Source organism: Oryctolagus cuniculus, chromosome 6, assembly GCF_051225735.1.
Source record: "Oryctolagus cuniculus isolate XC-2025 breed Fujian yellow rabbit chromosome 6, ASM5122573v1, whole genome shotgun sequence".
Classification (NCBI taxonomy): Eukaryota; Metazoa; Chordata; class Mammalia; order Lagomorpha; family Leporidae; genus Oryctolagus; species Oryctolagus cuniculus.
The window spans coordinates 1,428,723-1,448,160 of NC_142872.1; the positions used below are offsets into that span (position 1 = coordinate 1,428,723).

Genomic DNA, 19,438 nt, shown 5'->3' on the forward strand with positions numbered 1-19,438 from the left:
TCAGGAGGGTGAGCTCCAGCACCATGAAGGGCATCCTGGTCCTCGGTCTCATCGCAGCACTCGCTGTGGCCCCCGGAGGTGAGAGAAGCTGTGTGGGACCCACTTGGGGGACGATAGGCGGGGGTAGGCATTGGGTGGATGGCAGGAGGGTTAGTTGGGTGTCGGGTGGGTGACAGGAGGTGGTGGGCGTCGGGTGGGTGACAGGAGCGGGTGGGTGTCGGGTGGATGAGAGGAGGTCGTGGGCATCACCAGGCACTTGCTGGGATGCCAGGGGCCACCTCTCAGGCAGTGGCTCATGGGGTTCGCGAGGTTCCCCGTGCTCTCTCCTTTGGAGCGGCCCCGACTGTGGGGTGCTGAACAGATGGGGCAGCTCATTGTCTTGTCAATTTGGGGGTCCCCAGAAGGTTGGGATTCATCCTCTTAACTCTGAGTGGGTGTGGTGTTCTGCTCTGTGTCACCAGATGGAGCCACGTGGGCTCTTTTGTCTCTGCAGGGGTCCCTGGACTGTCCACAGTGCTCTTCATTTGATGCCCCCTGTGACAGCAGCGTTGTCTCTCCATGTCCTGATGGCACCTATACCAGCTGCATCACTTCCTGTGCCAGCTGGCCTGCAGGTCAGCCTGGGCTGTGTGCCCCCCCACCCTGGGACTGTCCCCTGGCAGGCCTGGGGAGGGCTGCCAGGCTGGGAGGGAGGCCTGAGATGTGGCCGGGCTAGGCCAGGGCTGGGGGTCATAGAGCAGCTCCTGGCCAAGGGGAGACGGGTCAGTCAGGGATCATTCCGGAGCCTTCTTGGGGCTGTGGAAGCAAAGGCGGCTCAGGCAGCCACTCTGCCCGGGCCTGCATCGCCCTGTTCCACTGCCTCACCGCGGGGCAGCTCCTGCCTGGTGAGTTCCTCCACACTTCTCACCTCGGACATTTCCACACTGGACAACAGCAGGCAGAAGAGCGCGGGGACCGTGCTTGCCCCTTGTCCATGTCAGCAATGACCGACACTGTTACTTTACTGTAATGTGTTAAAGTGAACATGTACGTGTGTCTGAAATCCCTGCATAATTTTTTCAGAATATACAATTTTCATAAACTTTAGAAGACCCCATTGTTGCATGGATTTAAAATTTTTCTTCACTGAAGTAAACTAATATTTTAATTCTATTTCTCCAGGAGCTTTGTGACGTGCCCTCTTGTATGTGTGTGTGTGTGTGTCTGGTCATTTTCCCTAGAGAAACTTCACTGTCATCTCTGATAAGAGCTTTTAAAAAGATATAACTAGCATTCTGTTATCATAGCTAAGACATTAACTGTAACTCTGTCATTTCTTCTAATACTTGGGCCATCTTGAGTCTCTCTGGGTTGTTTGAAAGACACTGTGATGCTGTGATTAATATGCAAGCTAGGTCTCCGCATTGCCGTTTGCTGTTGGGATTGATTTTTTATAACAGCTCCTGTTCCATTCTTGGTTCCGTCCCAGGATGTGTGGCAGAAATGGGTGCATCTGTCCGCAGCCGCCCTGCTCTGGCTCTGACTGGTTGCTTCCTGTGATGTCATTCAGTTGTTCTCCTGTTGTTGCACATGGGTTTGCAGACAAGGTGCAGCAAATCTAATTGATTATTCTCATTTTTTAAAAAAGATTTATTTGAAAGTCAGAGTTACACAGAGAGAGAAGGAGAGGTGGAGAGAGAGAGAGAAGAGAGAGAGGAGTCTTTCATCCACTGGTTCACTCCCCAGTTGGCTGCAACGGCGGCTATTGCACTGATCTGAAGCCAGGAGCCAGGAGTTTTTTTCCGGGTCTCCCACACATGGGTGCAGGGGCCCACAGACCTGGGGCATCTACCTTGCTTTCCCAGATGCATAAAGCAGAGAGCTGGATATGAAGTGGAGCAGCCGGGACTCAAACTGGCGCCCAAGGGGATGCCGGCATTGCATGCAGTGGCTTTACCCGCTACCCCACAGCTCTGGCCCTGATTATTCTCATTTTAGGACTGGAGGGTGGTCTCCAGGCGGTCACTTGGACTGCCCACTTGTAGGCTGTCGCGTCCCTTGACCAGCAAGGAAGACACGACCCGAACTCTTCTTCAAGCAGTTTATTCAGGAACCTTGAACAAGCTTCTTCTTCCGCCTCCTTCCCTCTCCCATCCCTCTTATAGCCATCAGCACACCAATCAAAAGCAGCCAAGTGGCAAGGATTGATAGGTACAGCAATGCGGAAGCCGGAAGGGAGCTCAGCCATCTCCTTATTAGGAGTTGTTTGTTTCTCGCCAGTCCTTCCGGGAGAAAGGAGCCGGCGCCATCTTTAGGGCGCCGTGCAATGGCTCCCCACAGTTCCCCCTTTTTGTTTTAGAACCAGGCATCTAAGGATTACAGGAGAAGGTAGGGGTCTGTCCCCCACTGCCAGGCATCCACCTGGAACAGCATCCTTTTCGCGGGGGTGGGATCTGGGATGCCAACCCACATGCAGACAGACTTGCCTTCCAGAGAACGTAATGGCTCGTTCTCTCTGCAGTGCTTTGCCTCGCACCCTGCACCCATGCCTAGCATTCAAGGAAGGCCAGCCATGCTTGTGGTGATTGTCCAGCCTCAAGGGCATAAAAGGCTTGAGCTATCATGGCCAATTCCCGCCGATGAGCTGTCCTCATCCTGCACAAACACCACAGGCAAAATAACACAAGTAACAACAACCCGTCAAAGCTCCAAGTCCCACCCACTCCTTCAGGTTGGAGACGGCTGTGCAGATCCAGGATGACAATCCAGATGCGAAGGAGACATCCACACATGTGGAGTTGATGGTGACCACGGCAAGGCACAGTTGCTTCAAGGTGTAGTCAAATTCTGCGGACCAATTCTGCAAGAGCATCTGAGACAACTTTTTAGAGTAATTTGCTGCCTGAGTCATGTTATCGTACTGAACAGAGGTCACACACAACCCTGAAAATTTCCACTCACATCCTAGCTGAGCAAGCTGCCAGAGAGTATCCACCTGCTCCTGTACCAAATCCACACGCTGATTAACAATCATCAAGCCTCCCTTTATATGTACATTTAAGGATGTCTGAGTATCCAAAGCAGCAGCCACGGAGGCCGTCAAATTATTCAGGGTATTAGCAGTTTGAACTGTCCCTGTGAGCGCTATAGCAGCTGTTGTAGCGCCCACAGCTGCAATGGAAATGGCGGTTATAACGGCTGCAGTAACGATCCCAATCAGCAATGTTATAATGAAGATCGAGGGGCTGCTTTGTGACATTGTCTGTTTGCCGCACCAGTCGCTCAGGTAACCATCGAGAATATAGAAACATGTCCACGTCCCCATATTAAAACAGGGTCAGGTCCATACCATTGAGCAGTTAGAGGGTCTTTCCACTTCACATAGACTTGTTGTCTTTTGGTTTCAGGATGCAAGTGACGATCAGCTGCAGTTTTCCCTTGATTATCCAGTATTAGAAAATTTAAAATGAAAAGAGCATGTGATAGCCATTTTTGTGGGGAATATGCCATGGTCCCGTATTCCCCCTTTTTTATTTTTTGTAAATAATTTTTTAATGTGGCATGTGCTCGTTCCACAATACCTTGTCCCTGGGGATTATAAGGAATCCCGGTGATGAGAGATGTGGAAGTTAGTACAGAAGTGCTTAAAAGAGTTGGAAGTATACGCTGGGCCATTATCAGTTTTTATCTGTATAGGGGTTCCTAGAACAGCAAAGGCCTGAAGGCAATGAGAGATGTTTGGCAGCCTCGCCGCATTGTGGGGTGGCAAAAACAAAACCTGAACATATATCTAAAGAAACATGTATGTATTTTAGTTTACCGAATTCAGAAAAATGGGTAACATCCATCTGCCAAAGCTTAAGGTTTGGACATTGAGGTGATGCAAATCATGACCATGGGATGCTTCTTAGACTTTGTCAGTCCCTCTTTAAAGGATCTGGCTTCTGAGCCAGAGACTGGAGCAGCTAGAAAGAAACATGTTTATAGCTGAAGTTTAGCATCATTTCACATCTTGGCACCACTTTTAATCTAAACAGCCCGATTGGTTATTATCTCTGCAAGATGAGAGATATATCTTTTGACATCTCCAGGGGCCCTCTGGAGATACCAAAAGTCCAGAGAATTTAGAACTTTGATTTTCAGAAAGTCTGTTAAAGGTGCCAAGAGAACTTAGAGTATCTGGTCAAAATAGAATTCCTTAACATTTAGTCAGGGCGATTTTAACACTTTTAGACCACATCTGATCATAATAATATTTAACATAACTTTTTAAGACTTAATACTTTTTATCAATCATAACTTAACAGACAGTAGAGTACACATTTACTTGGCAGAACATGAATTTTTAGGTAAACCAGAAATACAAAAACCTTGAACATAAGAGTTAGCACATGAAATTATCACATAACTCAGAACTATTTAACAGAGTTAAAAAGAGCTTACACAACCTAACTTTAGAAATGGCAGAGTAACTGATTAAGCAGACACTGTTAAAAAGAGACGTTACAGTTTTTGCAACAACAGATTTTAAGATTTACAATTGAGACCATTTCCAGATAATTATTAACATTAGTACACATTTTAAAAAATCCCATTGTTATAACAGAAGATCAGACTTCAACTTTAGGTTAGTGTAATTTTGGCATTAACATTTAACTTATAGAAAACTCTGTAAACAATGTTTTAAAATCGTAAACTTTTTACAACTTTTCATGACTTGCTCACACCTTCTGAAACTTTATACCTGTAGTTACTTTTACAGTCTTGAATTATCATGTATGGACAACCTATGAGAATACATGCTGGCAAACTTAAAAGTCTTATCAAATTTAAGATGTTAAAAGTACACATAATACATTTTCCATATTTTACTTAGCACCGACGCCTGGATAACTTAAAACACTGAGCTATTAATGAATACCACACCATTATCTGAATTAAAAGTCAAAATTACATTTCCATGCTTTTAAGTAACATAAGGATAGCACCACTTGGGCAGCAACAGTCACTAGTGCATATTTACAACTTTGAAAAGATCTTCATCCTTAAGAGAAACAAGTTTAAAGCATATCAAAGACATGTAAATGTAAAACTGAGCAAGTAAACCAAAGGGCGTTTGCATTAACCCAATTTTCTGAACCAATCTGTATTGGCTTACTTGAGTTAACAACATAAAGGCTTGTATACACAGAATTTACTCTCATTTTTATAAGACTACTCTAGCTGGAAAGCAAAAACATGAATACAACATAGATTTGACCTCATTTACTACATTTTAATACACTTTGTATAATTTGAATTGACTCAGACAGCTGTTACTTTAACAAATTTAGAGTCCCACCCTTTGAGAGTTCCAGGGATCCGACTGGAAGCCCCAAAGTTGAAAGACTCGGTTTAGAATTTAAACTATCAGAGAGTCAAACCATTTTAGTCAAAAATTAGTACGTTTAACCAAGGCTGTGGACTAGATCTGATCAAAGTTAGGTACTCACTCAAACATTAAAGATATAACGTAAACAGCTTCATGGTGCAGTTTTTCCAATCAAGACTCATACTGGCAATAGAAAAATGCGAAACCTTCAAGACACATGAAAACTCTCATTAGATAAGTTAGCTACAGCAGCACAGAAAAGAATTGATTATTAGCGTATGAGCCCATTGCTTAAGTTTTTATTAACTGTAAAGAGAAAAACCCATCAAGTTGGAAAGGGTTATCGAATTAAGACTTTTCTCTAGGTCAAGATACCTGTGGAATTTTTCCTCTCTCTTTCTCCTGGCCTGTCGCGTCCCCCTTTTTGTTTTAAAAGATATTCTTTCAGTGTGCGGTGTGCTCGCTCAATTATGCCCTGGCCCTGAGGATTGTATGGCAATCCATGGACAAGTTGAACCTCCATTTTTTGGCAAAAGGTGGTAAAGGTTTGAGATGTATAGGCCAGGCCATTATCAGTTTTTAGCACCTGGGGTCTCCCCCAGGCGGCCCATGCATCCAGACAATGAGCAATCACCTGACATTAGGGATACAATTGGGCTAGAAGGTTTAATCAGTCCTGCGGTTTCCAATATCTTTAATGCGTTCACCACATATAAGGAATCTGACAACAAGTTAAAGGCAAAAGAGCACTGCTTAAGGACTTCAATAACTATTTTTAATTCCACAACTTGAGGTGAGCCTGGCTGAAACTGATGAAATACCGGGTCATTAGCCTCTACCATATAAACCCCACAGCCTGTTTTTTTTTTTTTATTTTTTTATTTTTTTTTTTTATTTTTTGACAGGCAGAGTGGACAGTGAGAGAGAGAGAGACAGAGAGAAAGGTCTTCCTTTGCCGTTGGTTCACCCTCCAATGGCCGCCGCGGCCGGTGCGCTGCGGCCGGCGCACCGCACTGATCCGATGGCAGGAGCCAGGAGCCAGGTGCTTTTCCTGGTCTCCCATGGGGTGCAGGGCCCAAGCACCTGGGCCATCCTCCACTGCACTCCCTGGCCACAGCAGAGAGCTGGCCTGGAAGAGGGGCAACCGGGACAGAATCCAGCGCCCTGACTGGGACTAGAACCTGGTGTGCCGGCGCCGCTAGGCGGAGGATTAGCCTAGTGAGCCGTGGCGCCGGCCACAGCCTGTTTTTGACCCATCCGTAAATATATTTGGAGCACCTGGTAATGGCTCAGCGGCTGTAATTTTTGGAAATCCTCATTTGCCGATTCAATTCCCGTACTTGCTTTATACCAGACTCTTTGTTATCACCACACTCTTCAGACTCACTGCTGCTTTCTGAGCTACTTTCTGCACTAGTACTACTTACTAAGGAGGGGCTACGCAACTCGGAAAGATCGGGGTACAGTTTTTTCCTAGTTCTTTTCTGACTCTCCTTCAAAGTTTTCCCTTTTTCACTGGCAGCTCTCTCGGAGCGCTCTTCCTGAAGCTCCTCCAAGGCAGCTTGACCGCTCAGAATAGTTTCACTACACTGCTCATCCTCAAGGCATGCTCGCACTAACTTCCATATTGGTCTCACTCCCCTTTCGAGATTACCCTGTTCAAATGCAAAATCCAAATCCCTGCCTAGTTTGTCCCATGAAGGGATAGTAAGGCTTCCCGAAACCCCATACCAGGGTGCAATGGTATCGCAGTTACGTAAAAACCTATGCAATGTACTAGGCTTAAGTTTCAAACCGTTTTCTCAAAGCAGCGCATTCAGCGCCAGAAAAATTGGATGGGACTGTGAATTACCCACCGTCTAAAATTTTACTCTTTCCCTGGCCACGGGTCAGAGCTCCTTCTGCTTTTGTCACAGAACTTCCTCTGCTTTAATCGCAGAGCTATCCTCCCGCTATTGTCGCAGGACTGCCCGCTCTTATCGCGGATCCCCACCTTATTTTCCTGGGGGACTTACCAGCGCTGCCCTGACTGCAGGAAGTTCTGAGTTGCGTTTGAGATGGTTCCCCGTACGGGCCACCAGTTGTCGCGTCCCTCGACCAGCAAGGAAGACACGACCCGAACTCTTCTTCAAGCAGTTTATTCAGGAACCTTGAACAAGCTTCTTCTTCCGCCTCCTTCCCTCTCCCATCCCTCTTATAGCCATCAGCACACCAATCAAAAGCAGCCAAGTGGCAAGGATTGATAGGTACAGCAATGCGGAAGCCGGAAGGGAGCTCAGCCATCTCCTTATTAGGAGTTGTTTGTTTCTCGCCAGTCCTTCCGGGAGAAAGGAGCCGGCGCCATCTTTAGGGCGCCGTGCAATGGCTCCCCACAGTAGGCCCCGCCCTCTCCTGGGTCTGGCCTGCATTTCTGCTGCTCCCCTGCTGCACAGGTGTGGCTGATGGAGCAGCAGCTTTCTCTTCCCAGGAACCCTTGCCGCTGCGTCCAAACCTGCACTGCGCTGAGGGGAGCGTGTGTGCGCTGGCCAGAAGCCGCTGCATTTAGTATTTACATATTTTCATTTTATCTCAGGTGACACAGAGCCAGCGAGAAGTCTTCCATTTGCTTGTTCACGCCCACATTCCCCAACAGCAGAGGCGGGGCCAGGCCAGACAGGACGGGGAGCATCTAGGTCTCCGTCTAGGTCTTCCCGTGGTGGTGCAGGAGGAATTCTAGTCCTTGAGTCATCACTGGCTGCTCCACGCTGCTCCTCAGCAGCAAGCTGGAGTCAGGGTGCAGCCAGGACTTAGGGGGATCAGGCACTACATTAGGGGATCAGGCGCCCCCAGAGGGGTCTCCAGGGCTGTGCCCACGCCTCCCCTGGGAGCAGCACCTGGCGCTCCCCAGCAGTTCTCAGACTTCGGGATCCCAGGGCCCTGTAGGACTCAGGTCTCCCACATTACTGAGGAGTCCAGAGAACTCTGGTTTACGTGCACTTCCCCTGTCAATATTTACTGTCTTGGAAATTCCAGCTAAGGAAGTTTATAAACCTTCATTAGTTCATCCAAAATAGCAAGCAGCACCTTACCCATCAGCACGTACTTGGCGAGTAAACACAGTAGTGAGGAGTGTGGCGTTGTCACATACCAGACAGCTGGAGGCTCACACATGTGTGCATTCCCATGTGGAAAACCCCACCCTGTGTTTGTGAGGGAGAGAGAACGAGGCACAGGCAGTGTGGTGCTGGCCAGAAGTGGTTAACTCAGCACCCCCAGAAGAGCCCAGGGCTTGGGATTCCTGAGCCCCCGTGTGAGAACCGCTGCTTGTGAACAAAGCCCTGTTTTTGTTTTGTTTTGTTTTGTTTTGTTTTTGAAAAGATTTTTATTTATGTATTTGAAAAAGTTACAGAGAGCATGGTTGGGGCGAGGTGGGCAGAGAGGGATAGATCTTCCAACCGCTGGTTCACTCCTCAAATGGCTGCAATGGCTGGAGCTTTTTCTTTTCTTTTCTTTTCTTTTCTTTTCTTTTCTTTTCTTTTGTTTTTTTTTTCTTTTCTTTTTTTTTCTTTTTCTTTTTCTTTTTCTTTTTCTTTTTTTTTTGACAGGCAGAATGGATAGTGAGAGAGAGAGAGAGAGAGAGAGAGAGAGAGAAAGGTCTTCCTTTTTGCCGTTGTTCACCCTCCAATGGCCGCCACGGCTGGCGTGCTGCGGCCAGCGCACCGCGCTGATCCGAAGGCAGGAGCCAGGTGCTTCTCCTGGTCTCCCATGGGGTGCAGGGACCAAGCACTTGGGCCATCCTCCACTGCCTTCCCGGGCCACAGCAGAGAGCTGGCCTGGAAGAGGGGCAACCGGGAAAGAATCCGGCGCCCCAACCGGGACTAGAACCTCGTGTGCAGGCGCCGCTAGGTGGAGGATTAGCCTATTGAGCCGCGGCACCGGCCATGGAGCTTTTCTGATCTTAAGGCTGGAGCCAGGAGCTTCTTCCAGGTCTCCCAGGTGGGTGCAGGGCCCAAGCTCCTGGGTCATCCTCCTCTGCTTTCCCATCCATAGCAGAGAGCTGGATCAGAAGAGGAGCAGCTGGGACTCATATGAGATGCTGGCACTGCAGGCGGCAGCCCTATGTGCTACCCTACAGTGCCAGTACCCCAAAGCCCTGTGTTTTAAAAACGAGGTTTATTTCTTTCTCCTGCTTGAAAACAGATTTAGCAGCAGTCACATACCAGTACACCAACAGTCAGGACAGGCTGGGCCCTCCTTTCTCTTCTCAGCCTATACCCCACACGCTCAGAGACTGGGCGGGCTATCGGGGCAGACCTGGGGGGTCTGGGTCATCAGTGGTGGCCAGCGTGGTGTGGAGGCCAGGATGCAGTGGCTCCGTCCTGACAGCACGGTCATGATAAGGCCTCTTCCCTCGCAGACTATCTGACTGTAGGGACCGGCGATGCACAGTGCCCTTCTTGCATAGGAGTTAATGATGCCCCCATGTGTAGAGATAAACCTGCCATGTAACCCAGGAGAACGCTGTGTCGATGGGCTTGCAGAAGTCGTGCAAGGTATGTCTTGGGATCCAGTTCCTCCAGGGGTCCTGAGATGCAGGTTCACAGAGAGGTGGGGGAGGCGCCCTGACACAGGGACGGGGCCAGAATGCCTGTGAGCGGGAGAGAGGCTCCAGTGCTGTCTCAGGGCTGCCTTCTCAGGGCAGGGCTGCTTCCCCTGCTGCTGGCCCAGGGCCTCCACCTGTGCTGGCTGTCAGTCACCAGGCTGCTTCATTCCACAGGTGGGGGTGGGGTGGCCTCTGCACACCTGAACTCCTCTACCTGTCACACTTGGCGCAGTGCTAACTTAGCGGGCGGGGTCCCCTGGTGGAAAGTGTCACATTCGGCTTCCAAATCCAACAATCGTCCTTTCTGATGAAAGCAATGGGTTCTCCTGGGGCTACACAGCAGACCAGGTCCCACAGCTGCAGGCCAGGACCCTCATGGGTGGGTCCCTGGCAGGGGCAGGTCCTGCAGAGCTCAGAGCCTTGCAGGTCTGCTCCTCACCAGCAGGGGGAGCAGGCTTCCCCAGGGCCATGTGGGCATCAGGCATGGATGTTAATTGCAGTCCTGGCAGAGACTATCATATGTAACTGCCTAAATGGAATAATTATCTTCCCCATGGAGTATTTTCTACTGCTGACTCACCAACAAATCCAAGAATAAAGACGAGTTGCTCTCTTTCACATGAAAGTCACTTCAGTTACATCATTGTGTCTTTTGAAATATCCATTTTTAACTACAATCTAGTAGAATGGTAAATAAATTTATCAGTGCATATAATAAATATAATCTTCATTGCTAAATTCACTACAGATGGTAACAATATATCCATATAACCTAACATTTATTGCCAAATTACTGACTTTAATTAATTTATCTCTGGAACTTTAAAAAGTCCTGAAGTGCTTACTTTAATTTCAACTTGTTCTTCCATTTCTTTAGTTTTTATTGTAGTGTATTCCTTTTCAAGCCTACGAAAAAGAAAAAAGAAGTAAAGGTATGCTTCCACTCATAAACTGTTATTAAATTATAATAATACATATATCAATAACATAATTTCAATTCTTCCCAGCTTATAACTTGAGATATTTATCTGAATAGTTACACAGATTCTTACAAAATAACACTTCATAAATTACAAAAAATAAGAGCCCTATAAAAGCAAAGTATAGGGGCCAGCAATCATAGAGTAGTGAGTTAAGTTGCTGCGGGCAATGCCAGCACCCTGTTCTAGGAGTGCCAGTTTAAGTCCCAGCTGCTCCCTCCCTATCCAGTTTCCTGGTAAAGGAGTGATTGATAGCCCAAGCACTTGGGTCCCTGCCATCCACATGGGAAACCCAGATAGAGTTTCTGGCTCCTGGCTTTGGCCTGGCCCAGATCTAACTGTTGTTGCCATTCCGGGAGTGAACTACCAGATGGAAGATCTCTGTCAGTCTCTCCCTCTTTCTCTCCCCCACCATGCCTTTCAAATAAATAAATATGTGGGTGGGAGGGAAGTTATGGGGCGGGGGGAAGCTATTGTAATCCATAAGCTGTAATTTGGAAATTTATGTTCATTAAAAAACAAACAAATAAATAAACAAACATCTATTAAAAAAAAATTGCAGTCCTGGATTTCTTAGTGGTCTGCCTGGCTGTCTTCAGCGTCACCAGGTCCTCAGTGTACACGGGGCCTCCGTCCAGCTGGACTCTGGGGTCTGGACAGTAGACAAGGACCCACAGCTGCCCCCAGGTGTCACCCAGAGCAGCCCCCATCCCCAGCTCCTCACGTATTTCCGGAACACTGGGAATCCTAGCGGGCATGGCTCTTTGTCCTTTAAACTCCCTGGGATGTCTACACTGCTGTGGGTTTTACCTCCGGAGCTGGGAGCTGGGCTGTGCGGGGGCTTGGTGGATCCTGTCCTGTGTCCTCTGCTGCAGGGAACTGGGAGGTTTTTCCTCGTAGCGCTCAAATTGGGGAATTGGGTCAATGCCATCAAATGTGAACTTTTTAAATTGTTTTTGCCCAGGGTCACTTTTTAAAAAACTCAGCAGAGAAGTACACAGGTCCACTTCTTCCTTTAGAAAATATTTATTTATTTATCTGAAAGGCAGAGTTACACAGAGAAAGGAGAGGCAGAAAGAGAGAGAGAGAGAGAGAGAGAGAGAGAGAGAGAGATGTCTTCCACTCACTGGTTCGCTCCCCAATTGGCCGCCCTGGCTGGAGCTGAGCTGATCCGAAGCCAGGAGCCAGGCACTTTTTTGTTGTTGTTGTTGTTTCCCATGGGGATGCAGGGGCCCAGGGACTTGGACCATCTTGTACTGCTTTCCCAGCCATAGCAGAGAGCTGCATGAGAAGTGGAGCAGCTGGTTCTTGAGCTGGCACCCATATGGCACTGCAGGCGGCAGCTTTACTCGCTATCCCACAGCCTTGGTCCGGTGTCTTCCTAACACACTAGCCCAGCCTCAGTGCCCTGCCTGGCGGCTGAGGGCAGGAGCCGCCCTGCCAGGTTCTGGTGCTCTCCCCCCGGGCTGGCGCTCTCCTCCTTCTGCTCCGGCCCTCGCTCTTGCTCTGTCTGCACGCGGTTACCGCGTCCCTTCTGGCTGCTTTTGCCTCTGCTCAGCGGAAACTGAGGCAGGCAGCACTCCGCTCCAGAGAGGAGTGGGGTCTGGGCCCGGCCTGGAGGAGGAGGACCCAGGCCTGGTCCTCCTGGGTGAGGCAGGGGTGCCTGCCTGTCTACCCTGGGTTGGCCGCACCTGTCTGTCATCCCCTGATGGCTGACCTGGAGAGGCAGGCAAGTTCCGAGCCCCGCGGCCCTGGCCGTGCAGCTGACTGGGTGCTGGTGCTGCTTGCTGGGCCGAGGCGCTCAGGTGCCCCCGCCTCTAGGGACCACCGTAGTGTTCACGCTCTGGGTCAAAGGCTGCTCCGACATCACCGACGACCACTGCCAGCTCCTGTCGACACCAAACATCAAGATAGGGAACATCGTCTTCCAGCAGCTCATCTGCAGCGACGCCACCCAGATCCCGGATAACCTGAACTCGGGCGCGGCCCCAGCAGCCACCCCCTTAGCCATTACCACTGGTTTTGCGCTGTTGTGGCTGCTCAGAGCCGCCCTGGCCCCTCCCCTGGCGCCCCGGCCCCGCCCCTCTGGGACAACTCCGGCCCCAACCGCAGCTCTGCCCTCCTGCTCCGGCCCCGCCCCTCCGTGACCACCCAGGCCCCGCCCCCAGCTCCGCCCTGTCCCTGCCCCCACCTCTCCAAAGCCGCGGTGAAGCTACACCTACCAGGGTCTTGCCTGCATCTGCCTGTGTCCTGCAGGCCTGGCCGTGGTGAATGAAAGAGCCCACGGGGGTGAAGACCAGGGGCGCCGGGCGCACGGGTGCGGCCTGGAGGGAACGGGTTCTCCGCCTGAAGAGCCAAAGTGACGCCATTTAAAGAAAATAAAAGAAAAAGCAGCCTCCGTTTCCTGCAGCTGACCTGAGTCCTTGTAAAAGCAGGCATCCAGGCATTCCCGAGACATCAAAGCTGACCGGGGACAGCTCAGCAGACCAAGGGCAGCTCATAGAGATTACAAACGAGGTAACTCCCTGACCCCAGGCCAAACGAAGACCCCCCCATCTCCACCCCCTGCCCGTTCAACTGAGAGCAACCCGGGGCAGCCCCGTCCAGTCACCAATGCCCTGTGCTGTAAGCCCCCACTGATGTAACCCTTGGTTTTTCCTTTAAAAGCACTCCCAAACAAAGGCTGGGCCTTCCTCTGACCTCCGCTGCATGGCTGGTCAGACGAAGTCCCTGCCGCGCTTGTACTTCCAAATAAACCTTGCTTTTGCATTTCCGTATGATTGGGTCCTGATAGCTTCTTGGGGATCCACTTATCTGGACATAGTACGCCGTTAACAAAAGCCGGGGGGTGGGGGACCCGGTGTGGCTGTCGTCCTGCTCCTCTGCTCGCAGTCACCTTTGTGCACGTGCACCCCGGGCCGCCCACAGCCCGGATCCTGGCTCCTGGAGCCACACCACGTCTGGGTGTCCCGGATGCTGCTTGTCGGGAATTCCAGGACCCGCTCTAGGTCTCAGGCGACGGGCAGCTTGTCCTCTGATGGCCCTCAGTGGGGAGCCCTATGGGAGTATCCCCAGGTGGTGGAGGCCCAGGGACCCGTTCCTGAAGGGTCAGGAGCCTGGGCCACATTTCTTACCATATCACTTCTCTTAAAAATAATAGGTCTTGCAGAAGGAGAGGATAGAGAGGAGGAGAAAGAGCTTTTGTCTGCTGGTTTAGTCCCCAAATGCCCACAACAGCCAGGGCTGGGTGAGGCGTAAGCCAGGAGCCTGGAGCTTCCTCCAGGTCTACACATGGGTGCAGGGGCTGAAACACCTGGGCCATCCCCCGCTGCTTCCCCAGGTGCATTAGCAGGGAGCTGGATTGGAAGTGGAGCAGCCAGGACTAGAACAGTGTCCATATGGAGTGCTGGTGCTGCAGGCGGTGGGTCTACCTGCTATGGCACAGCGCCGGCCCTGAGATTCTGATTTAACAAACAGATCTTGGTTAGAAGAAGGCGCAGGGTGGAATCCACGCCTGTGAGTTGGCCTCTGCCCCAGCAGCCCCTCCCATCCCAGGGCCCCCAAGGGAGGGTCCTGTGTGGGGCCTGGGGGCCAGGCCAGGGGAAGGGCTGTCCCCCGTGCTCACAGGGTGCTGGCCAGGGCTCAGCACCGTATCCTGGGAGGAGGTAACTCATCCCTGGGCGGCTCCACAGGCCCTGTCTTGGAGACAGCGTGGCCAGGGGTCAGGTCGAATCCCAGCCCCAGAGCCTTGGCTGTGGGACAGGTGTGGTCACAATCGGGCCCCAGAGGGTTGTGAGGGTGTCAGCCGGTCTTCCTGGGAGACACTCAGCTGCCCCTGGGCCCCACCCCCACACCTGCCCCCCTTGTTCCTGTTCCTGCCAGCAGTTCCCACCCTGTTCGCCTCCCTTTTCTGGCCCTCGTCTGCAGCAGTGGGCTGACCTCTCCTGGGGTCCTGGAAAGGCCCATTCTTATAGCCCTTCTCTCCAACGGGTACTGCTACCTGGAAGGGGGGGGTCCTGGCTTGTATGTGCAGTCCAGAAACTCCCATGCTGGGCGTGTTCATGGAGCCACACGTGAGGTTGGCACGGCCATGTCCTCAAACCATCATCACCCATGGAGAAACACCCCAGGTCCCTCCCCTCACTCACTCTCTGCCACCTGCCTCTCCCCTCCCCAGCCTCTGCTGGCAGCAGTGAGAGCAAGGGTGGCATGGGGTTCCCCCAACCCTCGCTGTCCACGCCGGCCCCACACCTGGAGACAGGAGTCCCACGAGGGGAAAGGGGCTGGTGGCTTTGGGCAGCACGGAGCAGGGATGCTCTCTGCAGAGACTCGCACAGTCTCCCATTCTCCTGGCCCTGGACAAAACCCCTGTTCCCACAGACTGGTCCTGGTAGGGATCACTGTGCACCGCCCTGTTGTGGTGACGCTCGCCAGGAAGGGTGGGTCCGTGTGAGGGACAGGGAGCTGAAGCAGGCGCATCAGGTCAGGCCCCCCCCCCCCCCCGTGTGACTTGGGTGGAGCAGTGTCCTGTGGGAGGCTGGCTTTGTGCCATACTTTCCTCTCCCAGTTCCCTGTACTCCAGCTCAGCAAGCTGGGGCCTGCACAGGCGGGTGCCTGCCAAGGGCTGGGAGCAGAGGTGCTACATCCCCCAGCCCCAGGGAAGGCCTGGAGGGAGAGTGGGCCTCGGCCCTCTGCTTCCCCAGTCAGGATCAGTGTGGTGGTGGACCCTCCTCCCTGTCCCAGTTCCTCATTCAGAACCTCTTAGCTTGGGCAGCGTGGTCTGTGGGCTTCAGGGTGGGATGAAGGATGTCACAGGGCTGGGAGGAACTCGGCCTCTCCATGAGCATGGTGGCCTGGGAGCCTGAACTTGGCCATGCTTCCTCCTCCGGGGCCGGCCTTGGGTGCCCGTCACCCCGACCTTGGTTCTGCTGCTGCTGGGAGTTGACCCCGCTGCCCATCTTCCTGCCTTCAGGACTTCCTCTGGTTCTTTGTTTACTTGGACTCTGGGGGCCTCATTTGCATCCCCGACCCCCTCTTGCCCACTTCCATGTTTTCTTCCCTCTGAACTGTTTACAAATAAAACTGCATTTTGTCTTTTCTGTTGTTGGCATTGAGTCTTTCTTTCTTTTTATTTCTGCTGTAAACTAGTGAGTAGCTTTCTGCCTGGACGCACCAGCTTCTGCCTGTCTGCGTATTGATTTAAGTTGCTGTCCAGGACCAGGTAAAGGATTCTCTCCCCAGCCCCACGCCCTTGAGGCCGGAGTGCTGCAGGGAGCCAGGAAGGCCGCACCTGCGTGAGCTCCCACCGCTCGGTCAGCTCCAAGCTGGGCGTCTGTGCTCTGTCCGAGGCTCGCTCCCCACACTGAGGGCCCCTGGGGGCTGGGCCACACGGGCGGTCTGTTGTCCTGGGTGCTCTGTCTGGGCACTGCGGGTTTCTGGATGCTGTCCAGCTGGGCCGCCTCCCAGAGTTGCCCACTGTGGACACCTTCCTGCCACGTTGCTTTCCTCACCTCCCATCTCTCCACCATGTGGGCCCTGCCCACTCTGCTGTCAGCTGCGTGGGACCCAGGGCGTGTTTTCTTGGCCTCTGTCCTGTGGGCACTGGGTTAGCTGCAGTATTTTGCAGTCACAAACAACGCTTCCATAGTAGCTAGCTGTGAGCACCCCACTTTCATGCTGCTGGCCACGTGGCTGCTTCTCTGAGCCATTCCCGGGCCAGACTCGTGAATCCCGGGCGTGCTCTGCTGGGGCTCCCAGACCGCCCTGTGGGGGTGGTGGGACCTGCATTTTAATGGTTGGCCTGTTTTTGATGCCCTGCCACACCCCGCACTATCTTGTAAGTTTGAGGTCTGCTAATCTGATTGGTGAGAAGTAGTTTGAACATTTGTCTTATGTTTAAAGGAAATTATATATATACATATATAATCAATCAAGCTATCTATAATGTCTGTGTCTCCTTCCTACTTTTTTCTGTGGGAGTTTGGTTCTTTACCCCTTGTTTAGAAAGTATTAGGAAACTGGCGCAGTTTTAGCCAGGTGGCCACATGGCCCAACCTCTGTGGTCAGGCTCCACCCCTATCTTAATGAGATTTGCTGTTCCTGCTTCCCTGCCCGCCCTTGGGCAAAGTTTTAAAAGGGCCAGTTCCTGAACACTGTGCTCTCTTGGCCCTTCCCTCCTGTGTTCTCTTGGTTCCTCTCTCTAGCCTCCTCCTCTGGTCTCTTGGCTCTCTCTCTCAGCTCCTCTCTGCTCTCTCCTCTCATCACCTCTCTCTTCTCTCCTTGCTAGCTCCTCTCCTCTCTCTCTCTCTTATACTCTCTCATTTTCCCTTCGCCACTCCTTCACTCCGGTCTGTTGGGTGTTCCCCAATAAACCCTTTCCCTTATTCTGGCGCTGGGTGTGTTTTGTGATGGCTAACATTAATATATAACAGAAAGCATTTATATTTAATTGGGGAAGCCAATATTGTAATACTCTCACCAGGGGTGAGATTCTAAGTTTATCAAAATGTCATAATATTTTATCTTGCTTAGGTTATATATCATAATTATGATAGGAAATTAAAGAATTACTCATATTATCAGGGCTTCATGAGGGTTAATAGAACTAATGCACATTTGTAAGCGCCACAGCTGAGAAGCCAGTCATCACGAACAGACGTGGACAGGTGCGTGCTGCGGCCTGGCGACTGCTCCGTGTAGGTTTGTGGTTGAAGTTCTGGCATTCCCTGCCTTCAGGTTATGGTGATGGCTTCACTTTGTGTAATTTAACTTTTCCTCACTCCGTAGGATTTGGGAAGATAGAAAAGTTCGTCAAAAATGGAATTAAAGATAAGTTGAGGGGCCGGCGCTGTGGAACAGTAGGTTAACACCCTGGCCTGAAGCGCTGGCATTCCATATGGGCGCTGGTTCAAGACCCAGCTACTCCACTTGCAATCCAGTTCTCTTCTGTTGCCTGGGAATGCAGTAGATGATGGCCCAAGTGCTTGGGCCCCTGCACCCGCATGGGAGACTCGGAAGAAGCTCCTGGCTCCTGGCTTCAGCCTGGCCCAGTGCTGCCATTGTGGCCATTTAGGGAGATTCTCCCACCCCATCCCTGTAACTTTGCCTTTCAAGAAAATAAAAATAAATTTTTTTTAAAAAAATTACGTTTGTTTTGGTGCAAAACATTTTTGAAATCCATGAACAAGGACTGGCGCTGTGGTGTAGAAGAAAAGTGGCCGCCAGCAGTGCTGGCATCCCATATGGGCGCCTGTTTGAGACCCAGCTTCTCCACTTCCAATCCAGCTCTCTGCTGTGGCCTGGAAAAGCAGTAGAAGATGACCCAAGTCCTTGGGCCTCTGCACTCGCATGGGAGACCCTGAAGAAGCTCCTGGCTCCTGGCTTTAGATCAGCACAGCTCCGGCTGTTGCGGCCATCTGGGAGTGAACCAGTGGATGGAAGACATATCTCTCTGTCTCAGCCTCTGTCTCTCTGTAATTCTGCATTTCAAATAAATAAATATATTTTTAAAAGATTTATTTATTTATTTGAAAGCCAGAGTTACACAGAGAGAGGAGAGGGAGAGGTCCTCCATCCGCTGGTTCACTCCCCTGATGGCTGCTACGGCTGGAGCTGAGCCGATCAGGAGCCAGGAGCTTCCTCCGGGTCTTAAAATGCGAGTGCAGGGGCCCAAAGACTTGGGCCATTTTCTACTGCTTTCCCAGGCCACAGCAGAGAGCTGGATCAGAAGTGGAGCAGCCGGGACTTGAACAGTGACCCATATGGGATGCCGGCACTGGAGGCAGCAGCTTTACCCGCTACGCCACAGCGCTGGTCCCATTAATAAATCTTTTTTAAAAAAAGAAATCCATGCCCAGTTTTCCCAGAGCATTCATTTTCCACGGACTTTTTGAGAGCTCCTGGAATGCCTACGTTTCCAAGGTTCTCTTGCTCCCCGCAGACTCACTTTCTGAAGTACTCGTGGTATTGGGAGACCCGCCACTAGGTGGCACCATTGCCTTCTGCTAAGCGGAAATCTCCTAACCTGGAGTTACACTTGGCGGACCACCAAGCGGTAAGTGCACCTGCTGATATAAATGAGGTCACCGTCGGGGTGCCGACGACCTCCCCGCGCCCTGGACAAACTCCTCCGCGCTCTCCTGCCCATCACCCACCTTGCTGTCGACACCGCGGACCAGACCTGGGCGCCCACCCGGCTGAGTGCGGGCGGCAGCTGTCCTGGGCAGCGCTCTTCTCCCGGAAGCCGGCAGACCCTGGTTGAGACAACCGCAGGGTGTCCAGCAGGCCCCCGGGTCCCGTCTAGGTCGGCTGCGGTCGGTGGCCGGGCCTCTGAGGCCCTCACAGAAACTCGGCTATGCCGGGCGCGTTTCCTGTCTGGCGTCTTCCTCAGGCCCGCTCCGGGAGGCGCGTGCCCGTTGCTCTGGGCGCGGGTCACTCGCTCGCCCCCCAGGGACCGAGCGCAGCTTGCCCGTGGATACTGTCGCTGACCTTCATCCAGCCGAGGGTTTCTGGTCTTTTGTGCCAGCA

General features: G+C 51.7%; 1 long non-coding RNA gene across 2 annotated transcripts; it reads right to left on the minus strand.

Annotated features, from left to right (window-relative positions):
- Positions 1 to 2,066: 2,066 nt before the first annotated feature.
- On the minus strand, positions 2,067 to 13,459 carry LOC138844296 (uncharacterized). 2 transcript variants are annotated; one of them, XR_011389402.2, is made up of 3 exons: positions 13,135 to 13,458; positions 12,630 to 12,801; positions 2,067 to 10,838 (listed from the first exon to the last, which is right to left on the minus strand). It is a non-coding gene; the product is annotated as an uncharacterized LOC138844296 (long non-coding RNA). The 2 variants fall into 2 exon arrangements; XR_016234990.1 differs by lacking the exon at positions 2,067 to 10,838 and adding an exon at positions 11,906 to 12,193 and having other exon boundaries at positions 13,135 to 13,459.
- Between the last annotated feature and the right edge of the window lie 5,979 nt (positions 13,460 to 19,438).